The 14,771-nt window shown below is 39.5% G+C and overlaps 1 protein-coding gene across 4 annotated transcripts in view; it reads left to right on the top strand.

Annotated features, from left to right (window-relative positions):
• Nucleotides 1-8,421: 8,421 nt before the first annotated feature.
• The window catches only part of LOC121374125 (carbohydrate sulfotransferase 11-like), a 28,020-nt gene continuing 21,670 nt past the window's right edge, over nucleotides 8,422-14,771 (top strand). Inside the window, exon 1 of one of the 4 annotated variants that reach the window (XM_041501069.1) lies at nucleotides 8,422-8,673. The gene's annotated coding sequence lies outside the window, so the exon portion shown is untranslated. Of the gene's footprint in view, nucleotides 8,681-9,407; nucleotides 9,780-11,402; nucleotides 11,458-14,771 lie in introns of those variants that run through there. The other 3 variants (XM_041501065.1, XM_041501067.1, XM_041501066.1) reach the window with 3 other exon arrangements.

Below are 14,771 nucleotides of genomic sequence, written 5' to 3'. Positions count from 1 at the left end.
AACACTACACGCTTTGAGAGGAAAACAAGATTTTGTATTTTTATTTAACAATGAATTAGGGCAGGGCGGCACAAAACGGGGAAGGGCGCAGTGCCCCTCTATTTGTTGCTAGCTAGAACACTAGTATACTGGATAACCCAGTAAATATTTTATATAATCAGTGTATTTATTTATTTATTAAATACATTATACTATTAAACAAAAAAGTGTTGATCCAGTCATCTCTCTTCATGGGATACAAAGGTTATTTTAACAATGGATTTTCAAAATGTTTTAATAAAGCTTCAGTACCCAGTTTTTATTGATTTTCATTGTAAAAACATATGGGGGGGGGGGGAGGGGTTAGGAGTAGGACTGATGTTGCTTGAGCTCCCTCATCTGTGTCTTTTTAACATAGGCGATTGGTCACATTTATGATTTTATGTGTATGATGAATTTGCATACATTTATTAAATGTAATCACATGATTAAAAGTGTATATATATATTCGTTGTGTCGAACTTGGAAGCATCAAATACACCACAGCATTTAATCAAAAACGAAGTCCCGAGTTACACTTGGACGTTGTTGACCGAATGGTTAGGTCGAACGACCCGATGAGTCGGAACACTTTTTCGAGCAGCGACGGGGTTCGAGCTAACACGATTCAACTATATATATATATATATATATATATTATATATGTATATGTATATCATGTACATGTTAATATTATACCAATATTGTCATTATGTCTGGACATATCATATTTAATACCATTAAAAGCATAAACATTGACATTTATATTCATTTCAAATATATATGTGCTAAAGTAATAAACGATTTTATACTTGTAAGTCAGTGTTTTAATTTGTCTTAAAAGTTGTACCAGGATACTAAATGAATGAATGAATGTTTAACGACACCCCAGCACGAAAAATACATCGGCTATTGGGTGTCAAACCATGGTAATGCAAACAAAGTGATGATCAACATCAATACAAAAATTCAAGATTTAAACAAAAACACAGTGCAAAAAACTGTGCAAAAACACATGTATCACAGATAGATACTTGACTTTTGCTCATAACTTCAATTTTGTGCTGTATTGGCCAATCTCAAAGAGAATGCTACACCCCTGCACCACGGTGAGGTTACAGCACGCGCAGGGGACCAGGGCCCGGTAACACAAAGCACTCGTAACACTTACGACAGACGTACGCCACACATTTTGTATGGTGTACGTCTGACGTAAGTGTTACGAGTGCTTTATGTTACCGGGCCCTGGATACTATAGTCCGTTTGCGTTAGACGGGAATCAATGAATTGCCATATGGATTATGCTAAAGTTTGTATAAAAACATATTAAGTTTTTTTAACACAATAACAACTCATGTGTTTTGTTTTGGGGGAATTGTTTCACCAAAAAATTCTCTATGTAAATGAAATAAGTTTCTGTACAAATTGCCGTCAAATTGTGTAGATTGCATATATCTTTTTTATACAGGATTAACGTCAACTGCTAGAAATATCAAAGAATAAGAAATTATACGCGGGAAATTGCACAGTGACTAATGGTTAATTGTCAGTGGTTAGTGAGAGAGGAGTCGGTGTAGTGGCCTTACACCTATCCGTTGAATCGTTAAAACTCGCTCTAGGTGGGAGCCGGTACTGGGCTCCGAACCCAGTACCTACCAGTCTGCTGAACAAACGACACCACTGAGGCCGATAGTGAAAGACGTAAAGAATTTTTTTATTTGACAATGCATTTTAACTACAGTTATATGACGTCGGACCCAGGAAAGATTTTAGGGAGGGGACAAAGGGCGGACCCAGGAAAACATTTAGGGAGGGGGGACAAAGGGAGCAAGTTCCTGAAAAGGGCACTTCAGGAAACATTTAATGGGAGGGGACAGAGCAAAGCGCACGCCTTGGCCAAGAGCTCCGGCTCCTCCGTCCATGACAGGAAAGGTGGGGGGGGGGGGAGAGGAGGGACCGCCTGCACTGGCAGGTGCAAGGGAGCACCAGCAGCCCGATCAAATCGGTAGCAGGCGGGTGGTGGTGGTGGTGGTGCTATGGAATTTGAATGGAGCAGTTAAATGCCAAAGAGAAAAGGGTGCGCAATTTTGATTGAGGGAATTTGGCGCAATTTCGAACGGTCGCTCGAAAGGTAAATGGTCGAGCTAATATAGGTTTTGATATTAGTGAATCGAGAGTAGCTCGTTAATTTTAGACCTTTACGATGCTGTGGTGTCTCCCTAGGTTGCCCATAGGGCCCTTATAAGGGCCTGACCGCTTCTGGTCGAGGCATCACCAAGTACCAAGTTATTACCAGCAGCAAGTATTGGGGGTTTGGGTGGGGGAGGCCGATATTATTTAGTTCAGCTGCTTCCCCCGGGTGCATTGCAATTGTGTACTCGGAACGGTATTCTATTGTCCGGTTCCTTATTAGAGTACGTGCTGGGCCATTAAATGGGGGCGGGTGCATTGTTATCATTAGTCAATGCACCCTGTGTACTGATGCAGTGAGCGTGTAGTCTGTGTAAATCCTAGTTTTGTGTTACGGTTGTACCTATTGTCTTAAGTCCCTATTCTAGTGAGTTCAACGGTCATTCATGACCACCCATCCCCCTCCGTCCTTGTATAGCATTGAATACAATGACGGAGGGGGGGGGGGGTAAACTAGCCTAGCTATCTAATTTGAAGGGTTAAACCCTTATAGTGTAGGTATTGGTTTAAAAGCCTAGTGCTTGGCATACTTAACTTTATTACCAATACAATAAAACGAAACTAACGGTGGCAAGTAGCAATTGTATACATATATGCACCGATCTAGGTACTTAGTTTGAAGAATTTTATTCCCGCCCCCTACATATAGGATTTTAGTAGGCTTACTTGGTTTGTCTTCAGGCTATCTGGATAGTTGGGTATCGGTGTTCCTGCATGTCTTTGCTTCTGGAACTCTAGTTGACTTACCTTAGTTAGCTAGGATGGAATACATCAGTAATAAAATAAAATAAAAACATGATGCGGGTGCAAAGACAAATTCGTGCAGTTTATTTACAGTTAGGTGTAGTGGGGTTCTTGATCCGTGATTGGCTGGATTGGACCAATGAGAGTGCTGCAAAAAATAGGCGATAATTAGTGGTGTCCTATCTTGGTTGATTATCTAACGATATTGATTGGCTGGTTAATTAGCCAATTGGGTTACTGCGACTTCGATCCTGTCTTAGTGAGAAAGAAAGAAAGAAAAAAAAAAAAGATAATAATGTGGCGTTAGCGGGTGGTGTATGCCAGTTGTCAATCACGAGCTTCAGAACATGAACATATTTACAGTAGAATAATATGGTTATCGTGGTTAGGTCTGGATGGCATTGGCATATCTAGTGGTTATTAATCACTCGCTACCGTCCCGCCGTTAATCCCCAGGTTGGAGTGCCTGGTCGAGTGCTTAAGGTCGCTCTTCCATCCAAGGGATGTACAGGCGGGTAGTTTTGAGTAATTGTTAATTTATATTGCTAAATTTATGCCAATTAATTTGGTTGAGTATATGCTTTTACTTTTGTCGTTTTACCGTTCTCCCCCCGGGTTGGAATACGTGGTCTGTTCGAGTGCGTAGGGTGGATGTTCCACCAAGGGGGTCACAGATGTCACGATTCAAGCATTGTCATATCTAGCGGTTATTAAATCATTCGCTACCATCCCGCCGTTGATCCCCGGGTTGGAGTGCTTGTTTGGTCGAGTGCTTAAGGTCGCTCTTCCGTCCGAGAGATGTACAGGCGGGTGGTTTTGAGTAATTGTTAATTTATTGCTGAATTTGTGCCAGCTAATTTGGCTAGGTATATGCTTTTACTTTTGTCGTTTCACCGTTCTCTCCCCGGGTTGGAATACGTGGTCTGTTCGAGTGCGTAGGGTGGATGTTCCATCCAGGGAGTCACGGGTGTCACGAGTTAAGCAGCGTATTAATTACTTATCTTAATTATAAATCGTTGGTCCCCCGGATTGGAGTGCATGTCGGTCGAGTGCAGAAGGTCGCTCTTCCCTCCGGGAGACGTACAGGCGGGTGGTTGCGATCATTTTCTAAATTTAGTTTTTAACTTTATGACTGTCAGGAGCCCGATGGGTGTGCTACGGTTTCCCATCCTGCCTGCGATCAGTCGGGTTGGTTGTCCGCGTCGACCGAACGCTGGCGAGGCGGGCAGTACGTGGCACTTATAGTTTTGGTTTGGTGGTCTGGACGAATTGATATACTGCTTTGAAGGCTTTATGTTTTAGATATTTATCAGGGTTAAGTAAAAAGTTAGGTGTAATTGGTTTATTGTGGTTGGCTTCGGCTATTGATTCTGTTATTAGTTTTCTCTGGCTGTTGTGTAGCGTGCAATCCAGGAGATAGTGTGCCATGTCTTCCCGGGTGCCACACTCACAGTCAGGGTTTTTATTGGTGAAAGAGCAGCTGTTGAGCTGCGAAGATTTACCTATGCGCAATTTAGTAATTATTTTATCCACATAAGTGTTTAAGTGTTTAGGTCGGATAGAGTTGACTAGTGGTTTGATGTTATAGTGCCATGTATTGGTTGTTAGGTCCCAGTTGGCCTGCCATTGATTAATGTAGTGTTTTCTTGCTTTTGACATTAGTTCTGATATTCCTAAAGTTAGTGCTGTAATTTTGCTAGTGACTGAAAGTGCAGTTTTGGCTCCATAGTCAGCTATTTCATTGCCAATTATACCTATGTGAGCTGGGACCCATTCGAATACTACTATTAAATTAAGCTGGTATAGTTTATTGTGGATGGCTGCGAGGATATCTGGCCTGGTAGATTTATTAGTTTGAAGTGATTGGATAGAGCTAAGACTATCTGAAAAAATAACGCTTTTAGAGTATTGTTTAGTTTTAATCCAGATTAGGGCTTCATAGATGGCTGTCAGTTCTGCTGTATAGACTGATAGGTTATCTGACAGCCTGGCGTATTTAACTAATTTAGAGTGTTTAGATATTTTTTCTTCAACTACTGCGAAGCCTACCCTACCGTTATCTGGATTTTTTTAGCCATCCGTGAAGATATGGATGTGCTCGGGTAATTTTCGTTGGCTGCGGCTTCGAACAGGATTTTTAAATAATATAACAATAAAATAAATGGTGGAAATGGAGTTGAATCCGTAGCTTGTTTAATTAGATATGGTGTGTGGCACTCGACTGGCTGATTGATATGGTATAGTGCCACTGGCGTGTTATCTATACCTACTTCTATTTCTATTTTACTAGCTTTAGTGGCGAAAGAATCATTAATATTTTGATTGGTTTTGAATACTAGTCCTGGTTTAGCTATGATAGGAGTGAGTTCCTGAACTCGGTGATCTAGTTTAAGAGAGTGGATTTTTAGATGATAATTAAGATGTTGAAGATTGCGACGATATTTCAATGGCATAATGTTAAACTCAACTTCTAAGCTCTGTCCGCTGGTATTTCATGGAACTTTAGCTATGATTCTAAGAGCTTGGTTTTGAATAACATCTAATTTATGTAACAGTTTGGCGGCGCAACTGTAGGCTTGGGCTCCATAATCGATTCTGGAGAGTATGCATGCTTTGTAAACCATAAGCATTGCCTCTGTTTGCGCTCCCCAACTGGTACCTGGGATGGCTCTTAACAAGTTTCGAGTATTTTTTGAGTTCCTGACTATGTCATTGATATGGTCACTAAAGGTTAGTTTTGAGTCAAAAGTTACATCTAGAAATTTAAATCTTTTGACTCTTGGAATTATTTTATCACCTGATTTAAGTTGGTGATTATCTGATTTATTGACTTTATTAAAAAGCATATAGACAGTTTTAGTTTCTGATAGTTTAATGCCCCAGTCTAGGGCCCATTTGTTAAGTCTATTCATATCAGCTTGCATTAGGTGAAATAAATTAGTGGTTGTGTTGCCTGTGCGCCAGATGGCGCAATCATCGGCAAATAGTGCTGTGTTTAATGCCGTGGTCGTTTTTGTGAAAATCGTAAATAAATTGTTTAAATAGGGGCACTTTGTTTTAAGGGGAGGGACAGGTCCTCCTAGTCCCCTCCCTTGGATCTGCCCTTGCCCCACTAGAGATTGTGTTGTGTTCCCCGTGTTCCTACGGGTCTGCAAAACAATTCAATTCTTTATACTTGCTTAAAAGTTGGGGGGGGGGGGGGGGGGGGTTATGAGTTCAAGAATTTAAAGGTATTTCTTTTTCTAATAACACTTACGCTCAAATATTAAAATAAATTTAGCGCTGACAAAGGCGGGTCCAAGGGGGTGGGACCAGAGGACATATATTCAATAAATAAATTTCAGTGGGTTCCGCCCTTTCTGTATCATTTTAAAGCATCAATTTTCATTCAAAAATAAAAATTAAAAATTCATTATATCAGTGAATGTTGACAAGGTATAGGTATGGGAACTATTTTTACGTGCCCATATACAAAGAGGTTCAAACACGCCCATCCCGGACTTAACCACTGACACCGCCAGACCGGCCTCGGTGGCGTCGTGGTTAGTCCATCGGTTAACAGGCTGGTAGGTACTCGGTTCGGATCCAAGTCGAGGCATGGGATTTTTAATACAGATACCGACTCCAAACCCTGAGCGAGTGCTCCGTAAGTGTAAACCACCTGCACCGACCAGTGATCCATAACTGGTTCAACAAAGGCCATGGTTTGTGCTATCCTGCCTGTGGGAAGCGCAAATAAAATATCCCTTGCTGCTAATCGGAAAGAGTAGCCCATGAAGTGGCGACAGCGGGTTTCCTCTCAAAATCTGTGTGGTCCTTAACCATATGTCTGACGCCATATAACCGTAAATAAAATGTGTTGAGTGCGTCGTTAAATAAAAACATTTCTTTCTTTCTTTCTTTTTTTTAACCTTCACAGGATAAAGCCGATATCTGAAGACAGTTCGTAGGATCGAATCACCTCGGTGGATCCATTCAGCTGATTGAGTTTTTTGCTCGTGTTAAGTGCGTCGTTAAATAAAACAATTCTTTCTTTCTTTCTTTCCGACATCGCGAGTGGCCAATTCCGGGACAAGAAGGATTGACAAGGACCAAACCACCATACTCAAATGAACACATGACTGCACAACCTGAAAGGGTTTTAACATACCAGACAGAGCGTGGAAAAATATGTACCTGACCTTGGGTTTTTGGCTATCCTGAGGCGGAACCCGGGACACACATACTCGAAACCTTTGTATATGAGCATGATTAAAAGTCACACACACACACACACACACACACACACACACACACACACACACACGACACACGCACACACACACACACACACACACACACACACACACACACATACCTGACCTATTTCACGCTATGGGAACTTGTGTGTCAACTTAAGAATCGTTTTATTTGCGTTAAATCTGAAGTTTTGTTGCGTTCTCTCAAAATCTGGCGATGGAGAGTTGACACCAGACGCACTAAAAATAATATTAGAATTTGAATTTGACAGAATGAACACTTATTTATGCTAAATATCATACATTCAACAATACCCCCCCCCCCCCCCCAAGAAAATATGTTATGGCCAAACAGTTCTCCAAAACGTAATTATGTAATAATTTGTTTTGGTTAACGACACCACTAGAGCACATTGATTTGCACTCGACCTGATTAGCACTTCAAATCGGAGGGTGGCTCTAGTGGCAGATTAACCAGTTATAGCACTAAATCTATAATATTCAAATAAGCTCCCACATTTCAATGGGAGATTGTTGTGTTATATTTAATTAAAGGTATATGCTGTAAATTAATAAATAAAAATACCATACTAAGTCGTCAACCAAAGGACCAATTAGGGTCTCTAAAAACTCTTAACCAGAATAGAACCCACTAGAGTCGGACAAAAGAAACCGGCTCCGAGTACACCACTGCACAGCACCCAGAAGGGACTGGACAAAAGAATACCAGCCCCTTCCCCCAAACCCAAAATAAAACTTTCCTTGGCGCTGGCAGGACCTTGGGCAAAACGGACGAACCTACTCCACCTCCACGGCAACAGCATCCAACATCAAGCTCTCCATCACCGCCTCTACCTCGTCCAACCCACACAATTGCTCGAGTCTCCCCTGGGTTGTCATGCGACGATCAGAAGAGATCAGACCCTTTTTAAGGGCCCTATGGGCAACCTAGGGAGACACCCTACAGCACCAAGACGGTCATAATAAAGCGCCACTTTCGGAATACTAAAAGCAAAACCTATTGGCTCTCCTCACTATTTCAATTAGAACGACCATCAAAATTGCACCAAATTTCCTTCATGTAAACGCGCACCTCTTCCTCTTTGACATAATCCTACGGGACTTTCAAAATTCCATAGCACCAATTACACCCCGCCTGTCACCAACATTGGACTGCTGGTGCTCCCTTGCACTTGTTAGTGCAGGCGTCCCTTCTCTAACGCTCCCCCAACTCTTTCCTGTCCTGGACAGAGGGAACCGGCCAAGGCCGGTCCCTGTGGCCAGGATAAGCGTGTGCTACAACAGCTTGCTCTGAATGTGCACGTAAATCTCTTTCTCGTTCTCGTTCTCGTTTTTGTGGAGATCAGGATATTTTTGAAGTGCCCAAAAGGCATGTAGGTTATTTCGATGGGGTATCCCCCTCTGGAGTTGGATAATTTTTTCTTTGTGTCATGTGTTCGAACGGATGGATGTACACAGCGGGGTAAATGGTAAGATACTTTTAGTTCTTGCGTTTGCCTGGTATTTGTTGACAATGTAATGTTATAATTATGCACACAGCCTTGCTATAGAAACGGGCAGATATAATAATACTGAAAGATCAGAAAGACTCTGTAATTTGTGCAACTTGCAGGCAGTTGAAGATGAGTTCCTCTTCATATTAGTTTGTCAATTTTATAGTACTCTGAGAGGCAGATATATTAAACCATATTATTATACCCGACCATCTTCATTTAAACTAATACAATTACTGCCCATTAATAACATAAAGCGGTTAACAACATTGTGTAACTATTTATTAGCAACAACAATTCAGAGAAACGATAATTTATATTTATAATAGATCTACGTATCACTCTACACAAAATACTGCAATATACTATTATGGGATGGATATATAACTATATGGTGGATTATGATTACTGTATATGTGTACGTATAAAGTAAAAAAGAAAGAAAAGAAATCACCTTTCTGTATTTATACACCCCGGAGTTCAAGTCACTTATCACAAAACCACTGAATACCCGTACGCGCAGTTTAAACCTATTGCCAGCCGCACACCCCGTTAGAAGGAAGCGTCGCTAAAGATTACATGTTTGTTTTGTTTTTTGTTTTGTTGTAGTGCATGAAGAACAGACGTGACAAGCGTCCACGAACATTACCAACGTTAGTTTCGTTTCCTTGGGCTTTTTTTTTTAATTTGCTGTGGCCTAGATGGGCTCGCCATTCACAGGTGTAACAGACGCCATTTTGAGACTTTAACAGTCGATGATTTCTTTGAAACAGTATTCGTGTGTCCTACCAGTGTTCAGTGTAGTGGATGGAGTCGCTGACAATAAACGTCATTTGACTTCTTTTTGTTTCCAATAGTGACGGATAACTCTTAATATTTTATTAGTGCACGAAAGAGGAAGGTACTCCAATGTTTTCGCCAGATGGTCACGTTAAGACGTACGACTGATCGGTTGGATGTTTTCGTAATTATAAAAGGATTAAGTTCAATTTCTACAACATACAAGGTCATATCTTCATTCTGTTTGTTTTTTTGTGGGGTTTTTTTTTCAAAGGCGCTGATACCAATTTCCGAGGTACGTAAATGTTTTGGTTTCGCATAAAGTGTATACTGAACTATTGCAAACACACCACGACTGGTATATCAAAGGCCGTGGTATGTGCTATCCTGTCTGTGGGATGGTACATATAAAAGATCCCTTGCTACTAATGAAAACACGTAGCTGGTTTTCTCTCTAAGACCAAATGTTTGACATCCAATATACATATTTGCAATAAAAAAAAGTTTGTTTTGTTTAACGATACCACTGGAGCACATTGATATATAAACAAAACAGACTATTTTCTTTTATTGCAAACAGCGGGTAGCCCGAGTAGCTTTAGCTCGTCAGATGCCAAACTAGTTCACTCATTTCATAAAACTGGTATGACAGGCAAGCTCGTTTAGTATTCTTTATATAACATTGTATATACAGTCAGGCGCATGTGCAGAGGGGGATATTGGGGGCTAAAATTTACATTTTAAAATGTATTTTCCGACAGAGCATTACCCAAAACTCCACCTAAAATTTCGCTATCCAAAGTCCAGATCCCCTACCCAACCCCTGCATAATTTCCAGCATACGCACTTGACACGCGGGGGGATATTTGTTTCTTGTTCTTAGCTTAGCTTAGTAACTGGTTTAACGTGTCCATATACCACTAGAGTTTCGAACACGCCTATCCCGAGTCCGGCCTCCGATAGGATCGGGGGTCTGATTCGGGACAGGGATAACCCAACAAATAGGGTCAATTTTGAAATTTTGAATATTAACGCCAAAAGTATAGAAAAAAAGAGGGGAAAATTGGGGTTAAAGGCATACTGTCACGGATTTAAGGACCTTATTTCTCTAAAAATTAATAATAAATAAAAATCCACGTCATCCCTCTCGGCAATTTTAGCTTTTGAATTATGGACCATTGCCAAAATTCAATTATTTTTACAAAATGTCATTAATAAATTGAGTATGGTGGTTATGAAGATAGTTGAATAAAGTACATTTAGGGACAAATCGAATTATTTTTGTTCAGGTAATACTTTGTTAGACCATTAAATAGGTCAGTGGTCTGTGACAATATGCCTTTAATAAGTTTTGGCTGCGCCCTTAAAGAAAAATATTAACATTCCTAACCTATATAAATTATTAATATAATATAATTTCGGCGCAAATTTAGATGGGCTGGTCTAAAATTAATAATAATTCTTAAACAATATTCATTAAGCCCATGGGAAGTTAAGAGGAAAGGGGCTGCCAATCATATTTTAAACATTGGTGTGACTGGGTGAGGGTCGGGAGGGAGGGGAGGCCGGCCCTACACTCTTGTTCTTATAACTTTATGTTTAGTCCGACTTGATAGAGATTTCGTAACTTAAACTTAAGATCAGTTACTTAAAATTAACGATGCCAATAAATGTGGCGTATTCAGGGCCGTACCCTGACCAAAATCCATGGGGGGGGCACTAAATTTTATAAATAATTTTTAACATACTATAAAGATTAAACATTTCTATGCTATTACTGGAGATATATAAAAAAAAAAAAAGGACAAGATTCTCAGGGGGCAGCTGCTCCCCCTGCCCCCCCCCCCCCCCGAGGGTACGGCCCTGCGTATTTCATGATTCATGAAACGAAACCGAATAAGCACGTTTGACCTATTTTAGTGCAGGTGTAGCTAGCGGTAGGCGATGGTGAATTTTGTTTTCACGGAAAATAGGTAACGTACATTAAACATATTGAATTTATATGTAATATAAGTTATATGATATATACACATATTGTATTAGTTTGTACATTTTGTTCTAGCCTACCGATACACTATCTATTTAATAATAATAGTTAATAATAGTCTTTTAAAATTTTATTTACTAATAACTATTCTGCGAAATTCGACCGTGGGAGACTTGGAGTGTGGGGCTAACAATAACTAGCTCTGTCTGTCTCTCTCTCTCTCTCTCTCTCTCTCTCTCTCTCTCTCTCTCTCTCTCTCTCTCTCTCTCTCTCTCTCTCTCTCTCTCTCTCTCTCTCTCTCTCTCTCTCTCTGTATATATTCTCCTAATTATAATTGTAGATTCCATATAGTTATTACTCCATATCAAACACACCAGTCTTGAACATATCTGTCGGGGAACTGGGAGGGTGTGCCTAATACAGACGTGCTCGAACCTTCAACTAGGGTTTCTGCAAGAGGGTAAAAAGGGTATGGCGCCATACCCAAATACCTTTACAAATTTTACACTTTTAAGTTAAAGTTCTGACAAAATTAATTACTCTTATCATTACTGTATGGTTTTCTTAACCCTAACTTTAAACGTAACCCATTTTCTTTCTGTTGGAGGCCCTCCGTACCCACTTTTGACTGTGGTTGCATTCAATTCCATAGCGCCATACCCAAAAAATAATTTTTGGCAGAAACACCGTCAGCGGATATAAGCAAATGTCAATAACTTTTCAATGGAATGTGAACTGAAGCTATTTGACTTCCGATTCTATTATACGGTGTGAAATATAGGGTTATAAAAATATTGACATTATTGAAACTATTCATATAAAATTCTTGAGATCTATACCACCCGTGAACACAAGGAACACCACTGTTCATGTTATACTGATAACTAGGATGAAAACCATTAAAAAATATATATATATCATCCGACAAAAAATTATAAGTTTTGGGGCCCGAATTATTTTAGGCAAACGTACTAAATCCTCGCTTTTATTATATCAACTAATGCTACTCGACTCATTTTCTAAATGGATACAATCTAATTAAAATTAGCTCCACTATTACATGTGGATCTAACAGCAGCCTGTTGGAGCTCATGTCCAGTTGACCTTTCATTCGACCAATCAAAACCTTACTTGCAAAATCATGCCAGTGATTTGAAAAGAATTTGAAAACATTCGGGATAATGCCGAGCGTATACGAAATAATTCGAGTGAATTACGAAGTATGCCGGAAACTAATTGCAATATAAAATTTTATATAAAATTCGTTTCAAGATGAAAAAACAACCCGTGATGGTATAGCCATAAAATCTCTTTATACTAGTATACAATCCAAAGTTTATTACTGCACTTTCCCCCCTGTTTTTTTCAGTGTTGAAATAGACCAACAAGTTCGCCTGTTGCATAAATAGTCTCGCCCGATATATTTAGAATTTGTATACTCCCGAATAACGCTATAAAAGGCGAAGTGTAATTGGTCGATATTTAAATTGTTATTTATAGATGAAATGTCACCTGGACATGGGAGTTACGCAATGCTGTTAGATTTACTGGCTAGACTCATTAGAGCTAATTTTAATCAGATTGTAAATGGATATAACTATAAATGGATGAAACACGTGGAAGATATATTCAATCACCTAGGCATGACTGATATATGTCTGTCAATGAGCTTCTCTTCAATAAGTCAGCTTCTTAACCGCGTTAATTTAAGACAAAACAATCAGTATTTACAATAATGAGATAGTGATATAGTGTCATCATTAAGAGATAAAACATACGTTGTATTTAAAGATACTCTTAATTTGGAAAAATATTCTATTTTACTACCACAAAAATCCTGGACAACTTTATTAAACTTCAGAACATCCAAACATTACCTACCAATTGAAACAGGACGCCGGGACAACACTAGAATATAGAAAATACACATTGTGTAACAATAGTGATATCGGAGCCGAATTTCACTATTTATTCACATGGGCCATAAACTTAAAGTGAATAGGTGTATGAATCACTATGACGTTTCCTTTTTTGCGTGTGAAGTCGAATTAATAATGTTTTAATCAAAACAAACATTGAACACATAGAGAACTTTATTGCGTCTTTTCTCGCTTTTCATATTTTTTTCTTTCTTTCTCTTTTTCGATAATATTTATTTCTATTCGTAATTATTTTGCATAGATATATTACTGCCGTGACATGTATGTATTATTGATGAGTAATGGTGGGACGTACCCCAGTGGTAAAGCGTTCGCTTGATGCGCGGTCGGTCCAGGATCGATCCTCGCCGGTGGACCCATTGGGCTATTTCTCGTTCTAGCCAGTGCTCCACAGCTGGTGTAACAAAGGCCGTGGTATGTACTATCCTGTCTGTGGGATGGTGCATATAAAAGATCCCTTGCTGCTAATCGGAAAGAGTAGCCCATGAAGTGGCGACAGCGGGTTTCCTCTCTCAATATCTGTGTGGTCCTTAACCATATGTCTGACGCCATATGACCGTAAATAAAATGTGTTGAGTGCGTCGTTAAATAAAACATTTCTTTTATTGAGGAGTAAGTTACATAACGTGTGCTTATTTCCATTTGTTTTGGGGTATTAAAAGCAATAAATTATGTTTCAAGCAATCAATAGCCATGGTTGGAAATCAGAATATATGCAGTTCTTAAAAATAATATAGTGCATAACGCAGTTTCTTGGTTTCAAAATGCATTCAGCGCTAATATACAACTTCCATTTTAAATAGTTGCATGTGAAAAAAAAAATCCGCTTTCCACTATCCCCCACTGTAGACCCCTGCAAAAGATTCTGGATCCGCGCTTGTTATTTGAGGATTTTGAGTTCTGAAGTATTGGATAAATTTTGTTTGGTGTTTATACACTTAAAAATAAATATTGCTTAAATATGTGAAAAACGTATTATTTTAGACTAAGTTTTAATCAGTCTGATAATATTAAATTCCACCAGCTTGGGCTATCAGAGGGACCCAGTGTCCCATCTCTCTGTCTGTCTGTCTCTGTCTCTGTCTCTGTCTCTCTCTCTCTCTCTCTCTCTCTCTCTCTCTCTCTCTCTCTCTCTCTCTCTCTCTCTCTCTCTCTCTCTCTCTCTCTCTCTCTCTCTCTCTCTCTCTAGTATTGACCATCGTGGTATGTTCTATCCTGTCTATGGGATGGTGCATATAAAAGATCCCTTGCTACTAATGACAAAAATGTAGTCGGTTTCCTTTCTTAGACTTGTGTCAAAATTACCAAATGGTTTACGTCCAATAGCCGATGACAAATAAATCAATGTACTCTAACAAAC

The sequence above is a fragment of the Gigantopelta aegis genome, chromosome 6 (genome assembly GCF_016097555.1).
Source record: "Gigantopelta aegis isolate Gae_Host chromosome 6, Gae_host_genome, whole genome shotgun sequence".
Classification (NCBI taxonomy): Eukaryota; Metazoa; Mollusca; class Gastropoda; order Neomphalida; family Peltospiridae; genus Gigantopelta; species Gigantopelta aegis.
This window is presented reverse-complemented; position numbering and strand designations above follow the sequence as displayed.